The sequence below is a fragment of the Colobus angolensis genome, unplaced genomic scaffold (assembly GCF_000951035.1).
Source record: "Colobus angolensis palliatus isolate OR3802 unplaced genomic scaffold, Cang.pa_1.0 Scaffold161, whole genome shotgun sequence".
In the NCBI taxonomy this organism is placed as follows: domain Eukaryota; kingdom Metazoa; phylum Chordata; class Mammalia; order Primates; family Cercopithecidae; genus Colobus; species Colobus angolensis.
Window position 1 is genome coordinate 7248934 of NW_012114722.1, and position 23564 is coordinate 7272497.

Genomic DNA, 23564 nt, shown 5'->3' on the forward strand with positions numbered 1-23564 from the left:
CTTATTGCTATTAATGACAGCACAGGCATCAAATTTCAAGATTATGCTTTTGGGCATCCCTTTTTCTTCTGCTCTGGCTAATACTTTACTTGTATCATTTATGAGTCCCCACCAGTCTTCAGTCCTTAATCTTCTTTGAAAAACTGTGGACATAGGAGGCTCAGAGGAGTCATAACATACATCTGGTCAGTCGTTTCCTTGGCTACATACTTTGTACTGAGTGTCATTATATAAACATGTTCCTTTTAAAGTTCCTAGGCATTCATAGTAACTATAGAACAGAAGGATTGTTTTAATGTTTAACTTCTTGCTCTACCTCGGTAACCTGGTGTATACACTGAGAGCAGTCCTCCATACAGAAAATCAGTGGAAGTTTTTACTATACAAGTCCAAGTTATAAGGAAAATGAGTCTCATGATGATTCTCCTCATGCTTTGGCCATGTGTAGACCAGTCAGCTTTCAGGTGTGACTAGAGCAGGGCTTGTCGTCCTCCTCAGAGTCACTTTGCAAGGGTTGTCCAGGCTCGGTTTTGCCTCCCAGGTTTCAGTGACTGCAGGTTTCACACGGCTGTGGTGGATCCAGGCTGGGGCTCCTTCTACCTTTACAGCCGTGGGGGTGGTCAGGATGATGGTCTGAGGTCCTTTCCACCGTGGCCGCAAAGGGGCTACGTTCCAGTCCTTGATCCACACACAATCACCTGGAGAGAAAGGGTGAACTGGGGAGAATAAGCTGGTAGTACACTTCTCATTTACCTAAGTTGAGATTGTTTGTGTAATTTTTCCTAAAGTCTGTAGTTGTCGCTGTAATTTAATTTCACCTAACTCTCTGGGAGTGCCTAGAAACTCCTGTAGTATAGGAGGAGGCCTATGATACAGTATTTCATAAGGGAAGTATCCTGTTTTCTTCGAAGGAGTGCATCTAATTTTAAACAATACCATAGGAAGGGCCTGTATTCACTTTAATCCTGCTTCCTGACATACTTTTCCTAAACTATTTTTGATAGTCCGATTCATTCACTCCACCTTTCTGGAACTCTGAGGTCGGTAGGCGGCATGTAGTTTCCAAGTGATTCCTAATGCCTTTACTGTCTTCTGTACCAAGTCAGCCACAAATGCTGGCCTGTTATCTGAGTCAATTCGTAAAGGCAATCCAAACCTAGGAATAAGATCTTGGAGAAGCACATGGGTTACCTCGTAGGCCTTTTCAGTTTGTGTTGGATAAGCCTCCACCCTCCCAGAGTAAGTACACACAATAACCAGAAAATATTTGTTACCTCCACATTTCAGCATTTCTGTGAAATCCACCTGAAGATCCTCAAAAGGAGCCGCTCCATAAGGTTGTATGCCGGGTGGAACAGTGGGGCCTTGCCTCGCATGGTGCTGTTGGCAAGTAACGCATCATTGTGCTACTGCTTTGACAAAAGTTGGCAAGTGTGAGACATAGAAGTACTGGCCAAACAATTTTTCAAGTGACTCTTGACCTAGATGAGTGGTTTCATGCATAGCCAATATGACTGTGGCTCCCAGCAACTGCGGCACAGCTACCCTACCATTTGGCAGTCTGATCCATCCTCCTTTTATTACTTGCCCCCCTTCTGCGTGGAAGAAGTCTTTTCCTTCCTTAGAATAGGTAGGTACCAGGTCAGGTGTTTGAGGGAATAAGGGGGCTGTTACCAATGCCCAGTAAGGGGTAGATGCTGATTTTTGAGCTTCTGAATCAGCTCGAGAGTTTCCTAAGGCCACTGAGGTGGAGGCTCACTGGTGTCCCCTGCAGTGCATGACTGCCCCCCTCTGAGGTTTCCACACTGCCTCTAAAATAATTGTAGAATTTCTTGTTGATATTTTATGTCCTTTCCCCCAGAGTTTAACAGGCCCTTTTCCTCATATAATGCTCCACGCACTTGGAGGGTTAGAAAGGCATATCGAGAGTCAGTGTAGATGTTTACAATCTTAGCTTCACTGAGTTCTAGAGCCCGAGTTAAAGCAATGAGCTCAGCCTTCTGGGCTGAAGTGCCCTGTGGCAATGGTTTGGCTTCAATGACAGCATCCAAAGTTACCACTGCATATCCTGCACATCTTTCTCCTTGTGGATTGATGAAGCTGCTCCCATCCACGTATAACTCCCAGTCTACTGATGCCCATGGCTGGTCCCGAAGGTCAGGTCTGCTAGAATAGACTGAGTCCAACACCTCTACACAGTTATGCTCGACCAGGCTCTCTGATACTGGGAGCAGGGTGGTGGGATTTAGGGTATTACAGACTTCAATAGTTATGCAGGGATTTTCACATAGCAAGCTTTGGTACTTGGTTAATCTAGCATTTGTTAACCAATGATGTCCTTTGGTATTCATCAAAGTTACCACAGCATGGGGGCCTTTATATTCAGGTTTTGACCAAGGGTTAGTTTATCTGCTTCTTGTGCTAACAGGGCTGTTGCTGCCAGGGCTCTTAGACATGATGGCCAGCCTTTGGAAACTCCATCTAGTTGTTTTGAGAGATAGGCCAGTGGTCTTGGCCGGGGCCCCACAGTCTGGTTTAAAACTCCCACTGCCATTTTTTTCCCTTTCTGACACATAGAGTGTAAAGGGCTTTGTCAAATCTGGTAGTCCTAGGGCTGGGGCTGACATAAATTTTTCCCTTAACTTACAAAAGGCTTGCTGTTGTAGAGGCCCCCATTCAAAAAGCTCCTGGTTGCCCCACTTTGTAACTCCATACAAAGGTTTGGCTAGTACTGCAAAGTTTGGAATCCATAATCTGCAAAACCCCACAGATCCTAGGAATTCACTTACTTGCCTTCTGGTTCTAGGGTCTGGTAGGCTGCAGATGACCTGCTTTCTTTCTTACCCCAGGCTGCGCTTCCCTTTCCGAATAGTGAGTCCCAGGTAGCATACCTGTTGTCTGCAGATCTGAGCTTTCTTCTTGGACACCTTATACCCACAGTCCTCTAGGTCCCGAAGCAGGGAATCTGTCCCTTTTGTGCACCCGACTGCCGTGGAGTGTCCCAGCAGAAGGTCGTCCACGTACAGGAGCAAGACACAGCCTAGGTCTTTAGCAGGAAATTTTTGCAGGTCTTGAACCAGGGCCTCTCTGAAGATAGTAGGGGAGTCTTGAACCCTTGGGGAAGCCAGGTTTAAGTGTACTGAGTGGTAACACCTGACTCCGGGTCTTTCCACTGAAAGGCAAACAGCTTCTGGCTCTCAGAAGCTAGTCTGATGTTAAAGAAGGCATCTTTTAAGTCCAGACAGGTAAACCAACTGTCCTCAATATGTAAGGATTAGGAACTGTTGGGTGCAGAGTCACTGTAGCTTGGTTGACCAAGCGCAAGTCCTGTACTGGCCGGTAGTCCTTGGTCCCTGGCTTAGGGACAGGCAGGAGTGGGGTGTTCCATGGAGACTGGCAAGGAAGTGTAATTCCATAGGCTTTCAAGTGCCTGAGATGAACCTGGATTCCTTCCAGAGCTTCTTTGGGAACTGGATACAGCTTTTGTCTAATTAGTTGGGCCCCAGGCTTAACTTCTATGAGTACAGGGGCTTGGTTGACCGCCAGTCCCAGAGGATTATCCTCTGCCCATACTCAGGGCCATCGCTTAGTTAGAGATGATTTTATCTCTTGGCCTGGCTCGGTTAGAAAAAGTCTCCATTCTTCTTCCTGGGGGAGCGTAAGGGCCATGATAACTCCTGTTCCCAGTAACTTTAGCTGTAAAGAGCCCTGTTTTGTAAAGGAGATGGTGGCTCTCAGTTTGCTAAGCAAGCCTCTTCCCAGTAAGGGCAAGGGACAGTCAGGCATGTATAAGAACTGGTGAACTATCTCATGTCCCCCTACCAAGCAGGTCCATGGTAGACAGAAAACCTGCTTAGTGGAAACTCCTGTTGCTCTGGTTATATCAATAGTTTTCTTGGATAAAGGGGTGACTGGAATGGTCACTACTGAATGTTCAGCACCAGTATCAACCAAAAACTTAGTGTCCTTGCCCCCAGTTGTAATCCTGGCCCTGGTCTCCTTGGGAGCACTTGAGCCCAGTCTGCTTCAGTCCAATAGCCCTTCAGCCAGGTTGAACAAAACTCCCTCGTCTGTATCTGAGGTTTTTTGTTCTGAATCACCTTGCTTTTCCTTCAGTTGGGGACACTTATCTTTCCAATGTCCTGTTTCCTTACAATAGGCGCATTGGTTACTTTGCAAGCATGGGCGATTAGATTGGGTATTCTTCCCGGAACCACCCTTTCCCGCTCCTTTCAGGGGAATTCCCTTAATGGCCGTGGCCAGTAAGTCGGTGTTTCACCTAGCCTGGCGTTTGCCTTACTTACTGCTTTCTCTGTGGCTTGTTGCATCTCTAATCACAAACACTTCATTGGCTATTTCCAGTAACTGTGAGGTATTCATACCCGCAAACCCAGCCTGTTTCTGCAATTTTCTCCTGATACCTTCCATGCTTTGACTAAGGCCAATTTAATCATGCCCTGATTTTCAGGGCTATCGGGATCAAAAGGAGTGTACATACAGTAAGCCTCATACAGTCTTTCATATAATTGTGCTGGACTCTCCTCTTTTCCTTGGATAACCTCAGAGACCTTATTTACATTTGTAGCCTTTTGAACCCCTTTCTTTAGACCTTCTATTAATGCCTTATGGCACCGTCTTAGCCTCTCCATGTCTGGTCCCTGATTCGGGTCCCATTTGGAGTCCGTTCCTGGCAGCTGAATTCTTATATATTCTTGGGGGTTTTGGTATTCAGCTGGGACGTACTCCTCTAGCCACTTAGTTGCTGCCTGGAGCACCCTTCATCTTTCATCTGTATTAAAGAGATACATGAGCAGCTGGTGGCAATCAGCCCAAGTAGGGTTATGAGTCTGTATAATAGTTCAGAGCAAGTCAATTAAAGCTTGAGGCTTTTCAGTGTAAGATGGAGTATTATTTTTCCAATTGAGGAGGTCGGCAGAGGTGAAAAGTTGATACACAAAGGCACGCCTTTCCACCATGTGTCCATCCTCATCTACCCCAGTATATCACTGCTCTCTCAGGGGCATTTGGATTTCAGTCTTGGGCCAAGGGAAGAGTTTCTCCCACGTGGCTTCACTTCCTTTTTTGTCTACTCTGAGTGGTCTAGGGGTGTGGTTATCTGGTGGAGGTGGAGGTGCTGTGGGCTCAGGAGTGGGGAGCCCTTCCTGTCAATAAGAAGGGGGTACTGCTGGTACCAGTTACTGCCATGATTCTTCTGGCATTGGTTTGGATAGGAGTTTTGGTGCTGACTTCCCTCGGTGGGTGCAGTGAGAATCTTCCTTAACTAACTGTCTTTTTCTACTAGTACTGCTACTACCTGTCCTCTTAACCACTGTGGGTGGGTCCAAAATTAGCTGTTACCAAGAATCTATTCATGGGAACTGATCTCGGTGCCCTGGCTTACAGGTTACCCTGTGCCATACCTTTGAGACAAGGGACCTGTTCAGGTTTCCTTCTGATGGCCAACACACCTCTAATGCTGGCCTATCTATCTCACACAAAGTTCTAAGTTTTCCTGGTGTCATAGTGACTCCATAGTCTCCCTTAAAACCCTTTTTGAAATTTTTCAACATAGTTCCTAGTGGGGTAGGCTTTGTGCCCAACCTATGTTTCCTTGAGACAAAACACCACACTCACACCATGTGCACACCACAAAACAAAGAACGGGTAAAAAAGGCACACACACATTTTTACAGTTTACACCAAACCAGAATCGAAACCAAAATCAGAGTATCAAGAAATCCAAGCCAGGTCAAAACCAAAACCAAAGTATCAAGCAGTCCAAGTCAAGTAAAAAACAAAAACCAAAGTGCTGGTACAGGCGTGCCATGGGTGACCAGCCCATGCTTCCACTCAAATGGAGTGGGCAAGTTGCAAAGACTAGTCTTACCAAGTTTCAGTTGTCTGGACTCCAAGTGCCAGTTCCTTCCCGGTGTCCAGCCACTATGTTGATCCTCCACGGAGGCCTACCATGTGCTGCTCTGGTGAGGCATTCCACTGGGGCAATTGCCTACCCAGGAGCACTCTCAGGATCCGTGTCGCTCAAGCTGGCCGGAATCCCCCGCAGGGATGCTCCACAGGGCAGACCTAAGCCACCCAAGGGGCTGCCTTGAACATCCATTAATCACCTCACTTCCCAGTCAGGGAACCAAGAAATGTAGCATGACAAGCCACGGACAAAACCCCTCAGACACTGAGTTAAAGAAGGAAGGGTTTTATTCAGCCAGGAGATTCAGCAAGACTCACGTCTCCAACAACTGAGCTCCCCAAGTGAGCAATTCCTGTCCCTTTTAAGGACTCTAAGGGGGTCCGTGTGAAAGGATCATGATCCATTGAGCAAGCAGAGGGTACATGACTGGGGGCTGTGTGCACCAGTAATTAGAACAGAACAGAAGAGGACAGGGATTTTCACAGTGCTTTTCTGTGTAATGTCTGTAATCTATAGATAACATAAGTGATTAGGTCAGGGGTAGATGTTTAACTACCAGGCCCACGGTGTGGCACCAGGCTGTCTGCCTGTGGATTTCATTTCTGCCTTTTAGTTTTTACTTCTTCTTTCTTTGGAGGCAGAAATTGGGCATAAGACAATATGAGGGGTGGTCTCTTCCCTTATTCAGGCTTCTGCTGAGAAGTCTGCTGTTAGTCTGATTGGTTTTTCTCTATAAGTTACTTGATGCTTTTTTCACACAACTCTTAGAATTCTTTCCTTCACGTTGAGTTTAGAAGGCCTAATGATTAAGAGCTTTGGTGATGATCTTTTTGCAATGAATTTCCCAGGAATTCTTTGAACTTCTTGTATTGGGATATCTAAAGCTCTATCAAGGCCAGGGAAGTTTTCCTCAATGATTCCATCAAATAAGTTTCCCAAATGTTTAAACTTCTGTTCTCCCTCAAGAACATGAATTATTCTTAGGTTTGGCCATTTTACATAATCCCATATATCTTGGAGACTTTGTTTATTTCATTTGATCCTTTCATATTTATATTTGTCTGACTGTGTTAATTCAAAAGTCTTACCTTTGAGTTCTGAAATTCTTTCTTCTACTTGTTCTAATCTATTGTTGAAACTTCCCATTACATTTTGTAGTTCCCCAAGTATGTCTTTCATTTTCAGAAATTACAATGGATTTTCTTTTATTTTATCTATCTCTCTAGAAAGTTTTTTATTCATATCCTGAATTATTTCATTATATTTCTTTATGTTTATGTTAATTTGTACCTTTCTCTGGTATCTCCTTGAGTAGCTTAGAAATCAACCTTCTGAATTCTTTATCAAGTATTTCAAATATTTCATATTAGTTTTTGTGCATTGCTGGAGGGCTGGTAAAATCTTTTGGAGGCATTCTGGAATCCTGTTTTGTCATATTACCAGAATTTCTTTTCTGGCTCCTTGTCATTTGTGTAGACTATATCTTCTAATTGATCTTGAATTTGTTTTTTATTTGATTGTATTTCTTTTTTTAATTTATGTTTTCCTTTAAGTATGTTACTTAATATTTATAGTTTACTATAGCTTATTTGGTTCCTGGTGCTTTTATGGATGAAGACTCTGTATGAGTTCCTTGATCTTTGTCTGATGGCTTCCTCAGATGCTGGTTGTAGTAGCAATGTACTCAGTGTGTGGGCAAGTTCATTGTCTCCTATGGTGTTGGAATGGCAGAGGTCTCTTGAAGCATATCTCATTTCCCAATGGTCTGCACTTTTTTATGTATTTAATTTTCCTCCAGTATTTTATTTACCAAGTTAATTGTTCAGGCTTCAGACCAGTAGGGGAGGTATTTCTGGGTAGAAAACAGTTACAGCCAAAAAAAAGTGGGTAAATGAAATACATACTGGAGGTAAGAAATACCAGCCTTGATTAAGGTGGCTGGGAGAGTTCTCAATTAGACACAGTGAAGTTTTATCAGGAGGAATGATGGGAGCTACCTCAGCACCTGTGCCAGGGCAGGAAACCTATCCACCTCTCAGACTCACTCCTATCTCCATGTTCTGGCTATTAAAATCAGAGAGACATCTATTTTTTTTTTTTTTTTTTTAAATTTTGAGACAGAGTGAGACTCTGTCACCCAGGCTGTAGTGCAGTGGTGTAGTCCTGGCTCACTGCAACCTCCACCTCCCAGGTTCAAGTGATTCTCCCACCTCAGCCTCCCAAGTAGCTGGGACTACAGGTGCCTGCCACCACTTCTGACTAATTTTTGTATTTTCAGTAGAGATGGGGTTTCACCATGTTGGCCAAGCTGGTCTCGAACTTGTGACCTTGCAATCCAACCACCTCGGCCTCCCAAAGTGTTGGGATTACAGACATGAGCCACCACGCCCGGCCTGAGACATCTATTTCATTTGTAGGAATGTTGATGTTCCAAGTAGAGAAGAATTATGACTCTGTCCCTCATGCAAGCCTGAAGCTGTGGGGTGCTCCTCCTATGGGGATGCAGTCATCCTGAAATATTCCAGGGAAACTGTCTATAGGTGCACCCATACTGAGCTCCTGTGAGAGAAACCCCAGGTGTGTCTGCAGAGGTGGACTAGGGGAGAAATGAGTACCCTTCTCCAAGAACCTTCACAAGTACCAAATCTGCCTGACTGTTGGGGTAGAGCTGCACACTTTCCCTGCTGAGCCCAGCACTGCAATTGTGTCTCTGCGGATAGAAACTTTCCAACAGCAGAAAGATATGGGACTTAAGGTCTGCCATCAGATTTCTTTGTTCCATGAGGTGTTCCCTTGATGTGGTGCTCTCCCCATTTCCCTAAAAGTAGAGGTTCCTGAGAGCCAAACTACAGTGATCACTATTGGTCTTCTGGGTCTAGCCATCCAGTGGAGCTGCCACACTCCATGCTGGTGCTGTGGAATGTCTGCTAGGGATCCAGTAATGTGACCTTTCCTCAAGTCTTCCTAGTGGTGAGTGCCTTCACCAGCTCTGATGGGGCAGCAAAGGAGTGGCATAGACTCTGTGAGATTTCTTGGTTAAAGATCACCTTAGTGTTCTGGTTTTCTTGAATGCTCTTTGTAATATTAGTGAACTGATTACGTGGACAGACTCAGGACCTCCTGGTTAGGCAGGGTGTTGCAGGCAACGTTGATGGCTGCGGTCACTCACTGGTTTTCTTCTTTCTGGGAGCAGTGTTATTCTACCTAGAGATGGTATTAATAGTCTGTGTCAGTTGGCCTCTAGCCAGGAGGTTGCTTTTGCAAAAGAATACTAGCTGTGGAGTAGCAGTGGGATTTGAGCTTGCCCTATGTTGCCCAGGGGTGTTATTCCAGTTTCTCAGGTGATGAGTGGGGCCATAAACCTCCCAAAACATTTTGTCCTTTGTGTTAAGCAATCAGGGCAGGTAAAGGGGCACAGCCAGGTGAAGGCTGGGTTAGGCAGGTCTTTACTCTGATTCTCCATGTACAGGGCAAGCTGTCGCCCCTGTGGATGTAGTGGGGAGGTTCTCAGGTCAATCAGGTAGTGTTCCAGAGAGAGTATAACTGCCTCTGCTGCACAGAAGAGTTCACACAAGGAGTAGGGAGTAGCAGGCAGCAGTAAACCTCACCCAGATCCCACACAATTGACAAGGCAGATCTCACACCTACAGAGCACCACTAGCAGCACTGACCTATGTTCTGGGCTGTCTGTGCTCAGAACGCAAGTCTGCCCAAGGCCATAAACTTTCCATGCAGAAATAACTACTGCAGCATTCAGACTATGCCCCACCCCATCTGCCCGCAAGGCTGGGGGCCTGACTCCTGCATTTGTGGCTTCAGTGCACTTCCCACTTGCCCCCTGGGTTCTAGCCAAGGAGTTTCATCCCAATTTGATGTTATATCATGAAATTCAGTTAGGAGCTTCTTCAAATCTGTGACCACTGCCTGACTTAGTTGTCTGACTTCCCCAAGGCATGTAATAAGGAATGACATCCCTTAGTCTGTGCTGAAGATGAGGACTGCCTGCAAGGCACTTGCCACTGCTGCTTGTACTTTCATATTTCTCCCTACTTCCTAAATAAGTTCTAACTTTGGGTAAGGTTAAGGCCTTCCCCTGTGGCCTTGATTTTCAGGTTCCTCAGAGGGGATATGTATCCTGGAGGCAGTCTCTCCTCCTCTCACACTCTGGAAATTTACAGTTTTTTACCTGTCTCGTGGTATAGGCTGTAGCCTACCACTTCTTTCAAAGGGTCTGTGGATTCTGTCAGCTTCCCTGTTAAGTTCCTGTGTTGCTTCATGGAAAAAGGGTTGACACTGTAAAGCTCTACACACTATTATGTCCTTCAAAGTGAGAGAGGCATGTTAACACAGACTTCAATCCACCATCTTGGAAAAAAAAAAAACACCTTTTGAAAAATTATTTTAAAGTGTTCTTCTGTTATGGGCTGAATTGTGTATCTCCAAATTTCCTATGTTAAAGCCCCAACACTCAACGTGAATGTATTTAGAAATAAGGTCTTTAAAAAAGTAATTATGGATAAATTAGGCAACAAAAGTAGGGCCTTAATCCCATAGAATTGGTGTACTTACCTTTTTAATCCTTAATTGCTTTATATTAGTTATGCATATTTATGGGGTACATGTGATATTTTAATACCTGTATATAATATGTAATGATCACATCAGGGCAATTGGGCTATCCATTAACTGAAACATTTATCTTTTCTTTGTGTTGGGAACATTGCAATTCTTCTCTTCTAGCTATTTTGAAATATACAATGAATTATTGTTAACTATAATTTTCCTACTGTACTGCTGATACTATAACTTGTTAGTTCTATCTAACTGTATGTTCATATCCGCTAACCAACTGGTATACATATAAGAAGAGACACCAGGGACATGCATGTATAGAGAAAAGGCCATGTGAGTACAGCAAGAAGGCAGTCATCTGCAAGATCAAGGGAAAGGTATCAGGAGAAACGAAACTAGCCAACAGCTTGATCTTGGATTTCCAGCCTCCAGAACTATGAGAAAATAAATTTTTGTTGTGTAAGCCACCTAATTTGTGTTATTTTATTTTTGTAGCTCTAGCAAACTAATACATACATAATATTTCTTACCAGGAATTGAAATATTTGTTAATGTACAAGCTTTACTTTCTACTGTTTTAATTATTTTTTATTTGTCCATTATTTAACTTTCAACCATTCTAAGTCACCATGTTTTACAAATACAGTACTCTTGTCTATGAACTATAGGAGCCTTTTTCTTTTATTAGCTAATAGGTAGAGTTATTCTCACAATACTTATTAAAGTTATAAATGTTTGATCTTTTTACCTTGTTTATACAATGCTTTCTCTTTTAGTGGATTTTACATTTATTCGTTCTCTGTTTCAGTGTTGTAATACTTCTGCTGTTGTAAATCATTATTCCATTATAATATCACAGGTAGTTTATACTACATTGGGCAATCTTTGAGATGTCACTCACTTATTTGCAGCCCATTACCAAAGGTGAGAAAAATCAGTGCACATAAACTTTCTTGATCTCTTGATTTTAATGGACTCATTTTAAAATTTGTACTTCTATTGATTATCATTAAATAATTATGGTCTATTATTTGATATATCAGGTTTGAATTTTGTCCCCAGTTGATGGATGGCAAATATTTCTTTTCTTTTCTTTTTTAAATGGAGTCTCACACAGTTGCCAGGGCTGGAGTGCAGTGGCACAATCTTGGCTCACTGCAATCTCCTCCTGCTGAATTCAAGTGATTCTCCTGCCCAGCCTCCTGAGTAGCTGGGATTATAGGTGCCCGCTACCGTGCTTGGGTAATTTTTTATATTTTTAGTGGAGACGGGGTTTCACTATGTTGCCCAGGCTGGTCTTGAACTCCTGACCTTGTTATCCACTTGCCTTGGCCACCTAAAGTGCTGGGATTATAGGCGTGAGCCACCCCACCTGGCCAACACATAATATCTAATTTTTACATTAAACTATTTGATGACTATTCATGTGATTGAACATTTTTCATGCTTATTGGCTATTTTTATATAATCTATAAAGTTTCAATAACTTAATAGATTGGTTTTCTATTTCTTATTAATTTATAGGAATTTTATATATTACAGGCATGAGTATTTGTTAGATATGCTTCAAATATTATCTCCACATCTTTTTATTGGCATTTAATTTGTATATACTTTTTATATAGTATTATCTTTTAATTTTGACTGTGTGATAAAGATCTGATAAAGATTACCTCCTCTGAATTATGAAAATATTACTTTATACTTCAATTTTTTATTCATCTATACAGATATTCATCAACTTATAATTAACATATATGTATATTGTGAAAGACTACCTATTTTCATTTCTTTTCTCATCTGTATGTCTGATTATCTCAACTTATTTATTGCATATGCTACCACTTTCTTTTGATTTGAAATGTTTTTCCATAACTTAAATTTACATATAGAGAAATGTCTATTCCAAATTTCTCTGTTTTATCCATTGATCTGCATTTTTATTATGTACTAATATTATAGAGCTTTACTAAAACTTTATACTCTATTTTGATAACTGTTAGGGCATATGCCTTTTATTTGGTTTCTTTACAATAATTTTCTTGTCTGTTCTCATGCATTCTCTTCTCCATTAATGCATGGATCTAGAATAAGTTTGCTAAATCCTATTAAAATACTTTGTATGAACTGTTTAGATTGAAAACAAATTTATAGATCTATTTTGGTGAAAATTCACATATTTATAACATTGAGTACTGATAAATGTAGGTTTTTCCTCCCTGTATTAGGTGTGTTTCATGCCCTTAGTAAAGTTTAAAGTGTCTTTATAAAGGTCATGTACATGCCTTCTTAGGTTTATACTTAGGTAGTTTCATAACAATTATAAATCAATTTTTATTTTCTATTATGTCTCACAATTCGGCATTGACAATGTACAGACCTTGTAAAAATTTCTGTATGTTGATCTTAAATTCACATCCTTTTACCAAATTTTATTAAGTAAATAATCTTTCAGTTGAATTCCTTAAATGCAGAGCAGTGTTTAATAGTAAATGTGATAGTGTCCGTTCTTGTCTTAAACATTGTTCTGCAGGGCCAAGACAATCTAATACGAATATTTTTTAACATGTAAAAATATGGCAAAAAGAAACAATGTCAATATTTACATGTGATCTGATCATCTACTTAGAAAATTTAAGGAATTTTCTTCTAATGATTCCTTGTCATATGATATAATTCATATAGTGTTTAAAACAGCGCCTAGCACTTAATAAGTTTTCAATAAATATTAGTGACTACATTAAGTTTCAAGACCATTAACACATCCTGATTGATTGTACCTTTAATAGGAAATATTTTTCTGGATCTTATTAACTCAATTATTTTCTCCTACATTATTTGGGAACTTTGTTATCTTTTTTCAGTTTATTGAGGTAGACACTTATTTTATTTATTTTTATTCTTTATATTTTTCTAATTAAGTCACACTCTGAAATATACTGTAGTTCTCACTATAGTCAGGCCCCCAAATTTTAACATGAAACATTTTCACTGACTGTAATTTTCAAGTAGTTTATAATCTCAAATAGAAATTTTTAACCCAAGAGTTACTTAGATTAGTATCTAAGATAACATATTCTCCTAATTGTTCTACCTCACTGGCCATTCCTTCTCTCACCCCATTATTGGTTCCTTCTAATCGCCAAGTCGTATAACCATCTATTTTCTATCTACACTTCTATTCAGTCCATAGCTTAAAATGCCATCTATTCATTGACTGACCTCAAAATATATACTGCTAGCTTATTTCTTACTCTTGAACTCAAGGTTTGTATGTTCAACTATACAATTATTTTCTTGACATTTCTACTTGGATGTTACTGGACATATCAAACCTAACACGACCTAAAATAACTTCTGATACTTTCACCAGATTACACTTGTCCCCAAATCATCCTTACCTGAGTAAATTACAAATTCATCCCTGTAAGTTGCTCATGCTTAGAATCATTTTTATTCCTCTCTCTTTCCTCATACTGCTCATCCTATCTATTAACAAATCATACTGGCTCAACCTTAAAAATAAATCTACAATCTTATCTCTTCCATTGTACACCCTGTTCTATGTTAACATCACCTCTTGCGTGGATCATCATAATAGCCTGTAACAACTTTCCCTACTTCCCACTTGTAGAGTAGAGTGATCTCAATACAGATGTCGAAAGAATTTTTTAGAAATGTAAATCAGATCATGTTACTCCTGTATTCAAACTCTTCCAGTGACTTCCCATCGGGTGCAGAATAAAATGGAAAATCCTTACAATCTGAAAGTTTCTGCCCCTCATGATGCCTGCCTTCTCCTACTTTTCTGACTTCATCCATTACTCGCTATCAGAATCAATCTGCTCCAACTTCTCTGGCCTTCTCAATTTTCCTTGACTGCAATAAGCACACTCACTCGCATTTGCAGGTATTTACTCTAGCTTTTTCTTCTTCCAAGAATGCTCTTTTACCCAGATAGTTACATTACCCGCTCTCTCATTTTCCAGTCATCTTTTTGAGGAGGTCTTCTCCCACCTAATTTAAAATCGTATACTCGGCCGGGCACGGTGGCTCACGCCTGTAACCTCAGCACTTTGGGAGGCCCAGGTGGGTGGATCACGTGAGGTCAGGAGTTCAAGACCAGCCTGGCCAACATGGCAAAACCCCGTCTCTACTAAAAATAGAAAAATTAGCCGGGAGTGGTGGGGGCGCCTGTAATCCCAGCTACTTGGGAGGCTGAGGCAGAGAGAATTGCTTAAAACCCAGGAGGCGGAGGTTGCAGTGAGCTGAGATAGTGCCAGTGCCCTCCAGCCTGGGTGATACAGTGAGACTCCGTCTCAAAAAAAAAAAAAAAAAAAAAATCATATGCTCACCTCCTCTCACACACACCCTCTGCTGAAACTCCCTGTCCTCAGCTTTGCCCTTCTCCATAACATTTAATCATTATTTTACACACAATATATTTTACTTGTTGAGACTTGTATTGTCTCTCTCCTTTCAATAGAATAGAAACTCAATAAAGTCTTATCTTTTTAGGTTTTTTGTTTACTGCTATTTTCTTAATATCTAGAAGACTTCATGTTGTGTTAATGCTCATAAATATTCGTGCAATGAAGGAAAGAGTATTATTTTTAAAATTTCCAAATAGATAATTGGGAAGGCGTGCTATTTCACTGCTGTTGATTTTTACTTGTATTTTATTGTACTATTGCAGAATTTATTCCATTTTGTTACGACCCTTTGCATGTAAAGTTTTTTTGTGACCTTTTACATTTAAAAACTTAATCCTATGTTTAAATAATTTCATGAATACTACTGTTATGTTCTTTTTATTAGTATTTCCTGATACATAATATATATATAATGATCATTTTTATCTGAACAATAAGATGGTTATTAGCATCAATATCACACTTTGCTTTTCAAACCTTTTCTCTGTCATCCTGTTCTCTCACACAAAACCACACCACTCAACCTATGTTAAAACAGCCTTTTCTGTCTTTCATGTCTGTTCATCTTTCTTCTAATCACCTTTGTGTTTCTTTTCCTCTGAATCCTAGGAATCTTAATGTCATGGATCCCATTTTATACAGTTTTGTTTCTGTGCCCTGACTCTTCAAAATATGTTCAAATTTTATTATGGGATAATTTTTCTCTTTTTTGTCTCCTAGCTATGATTACTCCCTTTGTATCTTAATCTATTTTTAATTTTTCCTCTCATTTTTATGTATTTGAAATTTATGTTCCTTGCCTCAGAAGTTTAAAGTGATCTTGGTCTAAATTTGATTCTGTTTTCTCATACAAATCTTTTAGAATACGTTCTTCGTTCAATTTCTCCTGCAATACTTTTCCTTCCAAAAAGTTACAGAAGGTTTTATTTGTCCTATTTTGTTTTCACTTGTGTTTGAATGGAAGAGCTTTATCCATCTTTGCTTCCCTAAGAATTTTGATGATTTCTAGTTGATCTCCTTCCTGTTTATCTGGAGACCATCAAATACTTAAGCTGGAGGGCAGAGATGATGGCTTCTATTATCTGTTTAGTCAGTCAGTTTTCTGGAGTAGAGGAAGGTAGCTGGCAATATCTGAATCTTTTAGTTATCTGAAATCAGAACTTTATCTTGTGCATTCTTTCTAAACTTACGAAAATTTTCACATTTAGAACCAGTTTCATTTTTTTAAGTATGTATCTTCCCACTGGAATAATTCTTGGCTTTAATTTTTAATCTTCCCCCACCATGAAAATGTCTCTGATGAAACTCTGTTGTTTCTCTTATACCTTTTTGTCCCAGTCCATTATTTTACTTTAGTGATTGCCACCTCATTTTAGAACAAGTCTATAATCCTTTTACATGCATGTCATAAAACACGAAAAAAGTCAATACATAGTTTTACTTTCTTTTGTAGCACTACTTCTGTAGCATTGGAGTGCTATTGCTTTGTTTTTTCAGGAAGGAATTTGTGGGAAGAATCTGTACTTCCAACTCTTTCCTTTAATAGAACAATATTAATGTGTCTGTGTTTTTTCCCCAAGAATTTCTTCCACTTACTTTCTACAAAATGTTCCCACTATTTTGAAACTAACAGCTGTTTTTAAGTTCCCAGGGGCTCATTGCAACTTGATATAAACTATATTACATTTGGCAAGTGCTGCTTCCAGCTTGTTATTGAGTTCGGAATGATCCTTAGTCTCACTGCTGACAACATTTCTTATATTTATAACTTATGTAGTTGGTGTGATGGTTTGAAATGGATGTTTACACATTTTTTGACATAATTTCCTTCAAAAAGTAATTTCCCTTTCCTTGATTGTGGACTGCATTTAGTGACCCACTTCTAACAAATAGAATTAAGTAGAAGTGATAATGTATAACTTCTGAGACTAGGTCATAAAAGGTACTGTGGCTTCCTCCTTTCCATCTCTTGAATTACTCACTTTGGGAGAGAACAGCTGACATGTGAGAACACTCAAGCAGCTTCATGGAGAGGCAAGAACTGAAGCCTTATTCCAATGACCAGCACTAACTTGCCAAGGTATGAATAAATCACCTTGGAAAGTATAATCTCAAGCCTTCATCAGCCTTTAGATGAAAACAACCTGGTCAGTATCTTGACTGCAACTTCTGAGGAGACATTGAGCCATCACCACTCAACTAAGCTGTTCCGATCTTCCTTAACCACAGAAACTGTGAGATAATCAATATCTGTTGTTTTAAATAACTAATTTGTAAGGTAATTTGTTACATAACAATAAATAATTAATGGAGTCAATCTCTGGATGGATGATTGTTGACCTGCATAAAGCCCCTATTTTATTGGAAGTCATGACAAATATTTTAAGTGAGAAAACGTGGTTAACAAATGATATAATATGTTATGATAACACTGCCAACAAATATTAGCACTACTATTACTCTTATTATTAAATTTATTGCCACCACCACCTCTACTACTATAGGCATATGTGTATTTGTTTGTGTGTATTTATATGTTTATAAGAATGCACCAAAATGATAACAATGAGTATTTCCAGGTTGTGGGATAATGATTGTCTTCTTTTTCCCTCTTTGCTCTTCTGCATGTCCTCTATATTTTCTATAATCATGTATTTATTCAACTAATATATTTTGAGCAACTATTATGTTTTAGGCACTGGAAATATGTTTTTCTGGAACATAGAAAAACATTTTCTAGATGTTGGAAATACAGTTGTGACATAAATAGATAATTTCAAGCCCACATTTACTTAGACACATGAATACTATGTATATTATTTCATATGATAAGTGCTAAGGGAAAAAAATAAATGTGGGAAGGAGAATGGAGAGTGGTGTTGCTATTTTTAAAATGTTGGACAGAAAAGACTTACTTGGGAAGGCAGTAATTCAAAAATACATGAGAAGATGTGCAGAAAAGCTATGAAGATTTCTTGGGCAACAGCATTCCAGCCAGGCAATTAAAAGATGTTTGAGTTGGATGTGTACCTAACATGGTCAATGGATAGTTGGAAGGCCTATGTGGCTGTAACAAATTGAGTGAGGATTAGAGTAGTAGAGGATGAGGTCAGAGATGTTAATGTGTGCCAAATCACACCGTACAATCTGGGTCAGTAAATATTTATTAGTTTTACTATTAAAAAGAGACACTGTGAATAATTAAAAAGAAATGATTAATAGAAAAATCCTAAAACTCTTGAAAAAATATTGTACAAGAATATAAATATTTTCATCCAGTGAAATGATATCACCAAAATTATTACAAAGGACTTTTGTCAAGTGCAATATCCCAAAGTTGAGGAAATGTAAGAAACATTATCAAATTATATTGGATCAAATTAATTCATTATATTAATATGGTTTTCTCATCTATTGGCTATTTTAATACAAATAAAATCTAAATTAAAAGCTAAGATTAGGCTCCAGCACTCAGACTGGATTTTCCAATACATTAATAATAAACAATACCTCCATCTATAAAAATCTTATCTCTAACCCCTTCATTAAAAAAAATTCAATTTTCAAAATAAAAGCGATTGTTTCCATTTTTAAAAAATCTTGCTGATCCAACAAAATATTCCAAATTTTAGCTTGAATTAATTTTACCCACAGAGATAGTAAAGAGTGAGAGCTAGGAATTAAAACAAACATTTCTACTTGGAAAAACTGTTAATAAATTTTAAATTGTGAGGATAACTCAGAACATTATCTTGAAAAAGTGCAAAAGTTTATCAGTCACCTAAATGAAATGACCATCATTCAGTAAGGGTTACAATATGTCCTTGATTAGTGAATCAATATAGTAACTTTTCTCTCTTTCGTTTAACTTTCTTTACATTTGTTTATAGGGAAAAAGGAGAGAGATGGGGCAATGGCAAGAGGCATTTGGGGAATTCTCATAAAAAATACACACTTTACCTCATAAAACTATAAACAGAACTACCATATGATGAAACAATTCTGCTGCTATGTATCTTAAAGAAAGAAAATCAGTGTATTAAAAATATATTTGCACTCCCATTTTTATTGCAGCATTATTTATAATCACCAAAACATGGAATCAACGTGTTTCCATAAATGGATGAATAGATTAACAAATTGTTTTATATACACAATGAAATATTATTCAGCCTTTAGAAAGAAGGAAATCCTGTCATTAGCAACAACATGGATGAAACTGGAGGTCATTAAGGTCAGTAAAATAAGTCAGGCCTAGAAAGGCAAATATTGCACGCTCTCACTCTTAAGAACTCTAAAAGGGGACCTCATGGAGATGGAGAGTAGAATGATGATTACCAGAAGCTGGAAGGAGAAAGGGGGAGGAGGAAATGAAGAGAAGTTGGTTAATGGGTACAAAAATATAGTTAGAAGGAATAAGTTCTGATACTCAACAGTACAATCGAAAACTTATAGTTAACAATAATGTATCGTATATTTGAAAATAGCTGGAAGAGAAGAATCGTAATGGTTCCAACACAAAGAAAAGATAAATGTTTGAGGTGATGGATATCCCAATTACCCTGAGTGATCATTACACATTTATACAGGTATCAAATATCACAAACTCCAAGAATATATATACCTTTGATATATCAATATAAAAATATGAAAAAATACACACTGACTTCAGAAATAAACATTGAATAAAGGGCACGCTCTAGGCAAGAATTATGTATATTTAGATAATATGTGTATTTACTCCTTGCTCTGTTCTAAGCCTATGAAAAAAAGTAGGTTAATAAGAAAACATAATCTTTGACTTTTTTCTTTGTGACATCCCTTATTCCTACATGTACACAGCTTATTACTGTTGAATAAAATCTCACAATCCTGAAGATTGGTACATCTATAAATTCATGGTCTCCAACTTCATCAGGGTCTTCAAAGTCTGTTGACAGTCCTTTTCCTCACCCTTGATCAGCTCCCATTCACATTCTTCTCATCAAATATATATCTTCAGAACTCAATGCAAGCTCTCTATCCCATACTCATGGTATTTAAGTTCTATTCAATTCAATGTATGCTTAGCACTTACTATATGTCAGTCAATGTGTTAGGCCCTGAAGATACAAAGACAAATGTGATGGCCCAACCCTAAGCAATCCTATGATTAGTGGTGATCAAACTTTTTGGTCTTAAGAGTCCTTTACACTCTTAAAAATTATTGAGAATCCCAAAATTATTTTTGTTTATCTGCATTGTATCTGTTGATACTTGCCACATTCAAAGTTAAAACTGAGAAACTTTTACAATACTAATTTATTGATTTATTTTAAATGCCAATAATAAGCCCACTATATATTGACATTATTAACATATATTTTCTTAAAAATTGTGGTATTTTTATAAAAAAAGATAACGAGAAGAGTAGAATTATTTTACATTTTTGAAAATTTATTTAATATCTATCTTAATAAATATAAGAAATGGATTGTCATAACAACTTCATTCAATCTGTTGTGATATGTTATTTGATTGACATATATGAAAACATTTCAGCCTCACACAGGTACATTGTTGAAAAGGGAGGATCTTGTAAACCTTCTAAAATTGTTTTAGGGACTCCGAGGGTCTTTGAATCACACTTCAAAAACCTCTGGTTTAGGGAATGAGATATTTACATAGATTATTTCAATGTGCTGTGCCCAGTGCAATTATAGATATATACACAGATTGCTGTTGGAGCACTTCTGTTCTTACCTCATCAATAAAATCTAGGCAACCAAATGTGAACCATTACACCACCACCGGGGCTGTGCTCTCTGGCTGCCGCCACCACCCCTCCCTCACCTTCACCTCTGCCTCCAGTGCACGTTAAAGATCCAAAGTCATGACTGACTCCAAGTATTTCACAACCAATAAAAAAGGAGAAATACTTGAACTAAAAGCTGAACTCAACAATGAAAAGAAATAAAAGAGAAAGGAGGCTGCGAAGAAAGTGATTGCTGTTATGACTGTGGGGAAGGATGCTAGTTCTGTCTTTCCAGACATAATGAACTGTATGCAGACTGACAATCTGGAACTAAAGAAGCTTGTGTATCTCTATTTGATGAACTATGCCAAGAGTCAGCCAGGAATGGCCATCATGGCTGTAAACAGTTTCATAAAGGACTGTGAAGATCCTAATCCTTTGATTCGAGCCTTGGCAGTCAAAACCATGGGGTGCATCCGGGTAGACAAAATTACAGAATATCTCTGTGAGCCCCTCCTCAAGTGCTTGGAGGATGAGGATTCGTATGTTCGGAAAACAGCAACAGTTTGCGTGGCAAAGCTCCATGATATCAATGCCCAAATGGTGGAAGATCAGGGGTTTTTGAATTCTCTACGAGGTCTTAAAGCAGATTCAAATCCAGTGGTGGTGGCTAATGCTGTAGCAGCATTATCTGAAATCAGTGAATCTCAACCAAACAGCAACTTACTCGATCTGAACACACAGAACATTAATAAGCTGCTGACAGCCCTGAATGAGTGCACTGAAGGGGCCAGATTTCATCCTGGACTGCCTGTCTAATTACAACCCTAAAGATGATCGGGAGGCTCAGAACATCTGTGAGTGGGTAACTCCCCAGCTATCCCATGCCAACTCAGCAGTGGTGCTTTCAGCAGTAAAAGTCCTAATGAAGTTTCTAGAATTGTTACCTAAGGATTCTGACTACTACAATATGCTGCTGAAGAAGTTAGCCCCTCCACTTGTCATTTTGCTGTCTGGGGAGTCAGAAGTGCAGTATGTCTCCCTGAGGAACATCAACTTAATTGTCCAGAAAAGGCCTGAAATCTTGAAGCAGGAAATCAAAGTCTTTATGAAGTACAATGATCCCATCTATGTTAAACTAGAGAAGTTGGACATCAGGATTCATTTGGCATCACAAGCCAACATCACTCAGGTTCTGGCAGAACTGAAGGAATATGCCACAGTGGTGAATGTTGACTTTGTTCAAAAAGCTGTGCGGGCCATTGGATGGTGTGCCATCAAGATGGAGCAATCTGCAGCATGCTGTGGAAGCACATTGCTTGATCTAATCCAGACCAAAGTGAATTATGCGGTCCAAGAAATGATTGTTGTCATCAGGGACATCTTCCGCAAATACTCGAACAAGTGTGAAAGTATCATTGCCACTCTATGTGAGAACTTAGACTCGCTAGATGAGCCAGATGCTCGAGATACTATGATTTGGATTGTGGGAGAATATGCTGAAAGAATTAACAATGCAGATGAGTTACTAGAAAGCTTCCTGGAGGGTTTTCATGATGAAAGCACCCAGGTGCAGCTCACTCTGCTTACTGCCATAGTGAAGCTGTTTCTCAAGAAACCACCAGAAACACAGGAACTAGTCCAGCAGGTGTTGACTTTGGCAACACAGGATTCTGATAATCCTGACCTTCAAGACCAGGGCTATATTTATTGGGATCTTCTCTCAACTGACCCTGTCACAGCTAAATAAGTAGTCTTGTCTGAGAAGCCACGGATCTCTGAAGACGGAATTTATTGAGCCAACTGTGTTGGATGAACTAATCTGCCATATTGGTTCTTTGGCCTCTGTGTATCATAAGCCTTCCAATGCTTTTGTGGAAGGAAGTCATGGAATCCATCATAAACACTTGCCAATTCATCATGGGAGCACTGATGCAGGGGACAGCCTTGTTGGCACCACTACTGCACCGAACCTGGAACAGCCTCAGGTTATCCCCTCTCAAGGTGATCTTCTGGGGAGTCTTTTAAACAGGTGACTATGAAAAACAATATCGATGTATTCTACTTCAGCTGCCTCAGCTCACTCAATGTGCTTTTTGTAGAAGATGGCAAAATGGAGCACCAAGTCTTCCTTGCAACATGGAAGAATATTCACAATGAAAATGAACTTCAACTTCAGATTAAGGAATGACATTTAAATGCTGACACTGGTTCCAGCAAGTTGCAAAACAATAATGTTTAGACTATTGCCAAGAGGAATGTGGAAGGTCAGGACATTGTGTACCAATCCCTGAAGTTCACTAATGGCATTTGGATTTTGGCCAAGCTACGTATCCAGCCAGGAAACCCCAGTTATACGCTGTCACTGAAGTGTAGAGCTCCTGAGGTTTCTCAATACATCTATCAGGTCTACGACAGCATTTTGAAAAACTAACAAGACTGGTCCAGTAACCTCCAATCATGCTGTGATCAGTGCAAGTCAAGAACTCTTAACTGGAAGAAATTGTATTGCTGTGTAGAATCTGAACCCAAACACACTGAGGGCACCCTGCAAGGTAGTAACTAGTCTAGCCTGTACTAACATTAAGGCACAACCTGTTGGATAGTTTTAGCTTCCTGTGAACATTTGTAACCACTGCTTCCCACCTCTTGCCACATGCTGCTGCTATCTGTCCTTATTTGTGGGCTTCTCCATGCTGTGCCAATGGCTGGCTTTTTCTACACCCATTTTTGAGTATAGTTTGGTATTTTGTAATTGAGAGCTCATTTCAAAAGCAGAAAAAGACAACAAATATTAAAGCAAGGAAAAATGTCATTGGGAAAAAAAAAGAGATTTCTCATCTTCCAAAGCAAAACACCTACAAAGGTATCCCTAGTCATACCCCCAAAACATCTTACT

General features: G+C 39.4%; 1 pseudogene across 1 annotated transcript; it reads left to right on the plus strand.

Annotated features, from left to right (window-relative positions):
• The first annotated feature begins 7939 nt into the window (after positions 1-7939).
• Positions 7940-22701, plus strand: LOC105508424 (annotated as a pseudogene). Its single transcript, XR_001001265.1, has 2 exons — positions 7940-7950; positions 20708-22701. The product of XR_001001265.1 is annotated as an AP-2 complex subunit beta pseudogene (transcript).
• Positions 22702-23564: the final 863 nt, after the last annotated feature.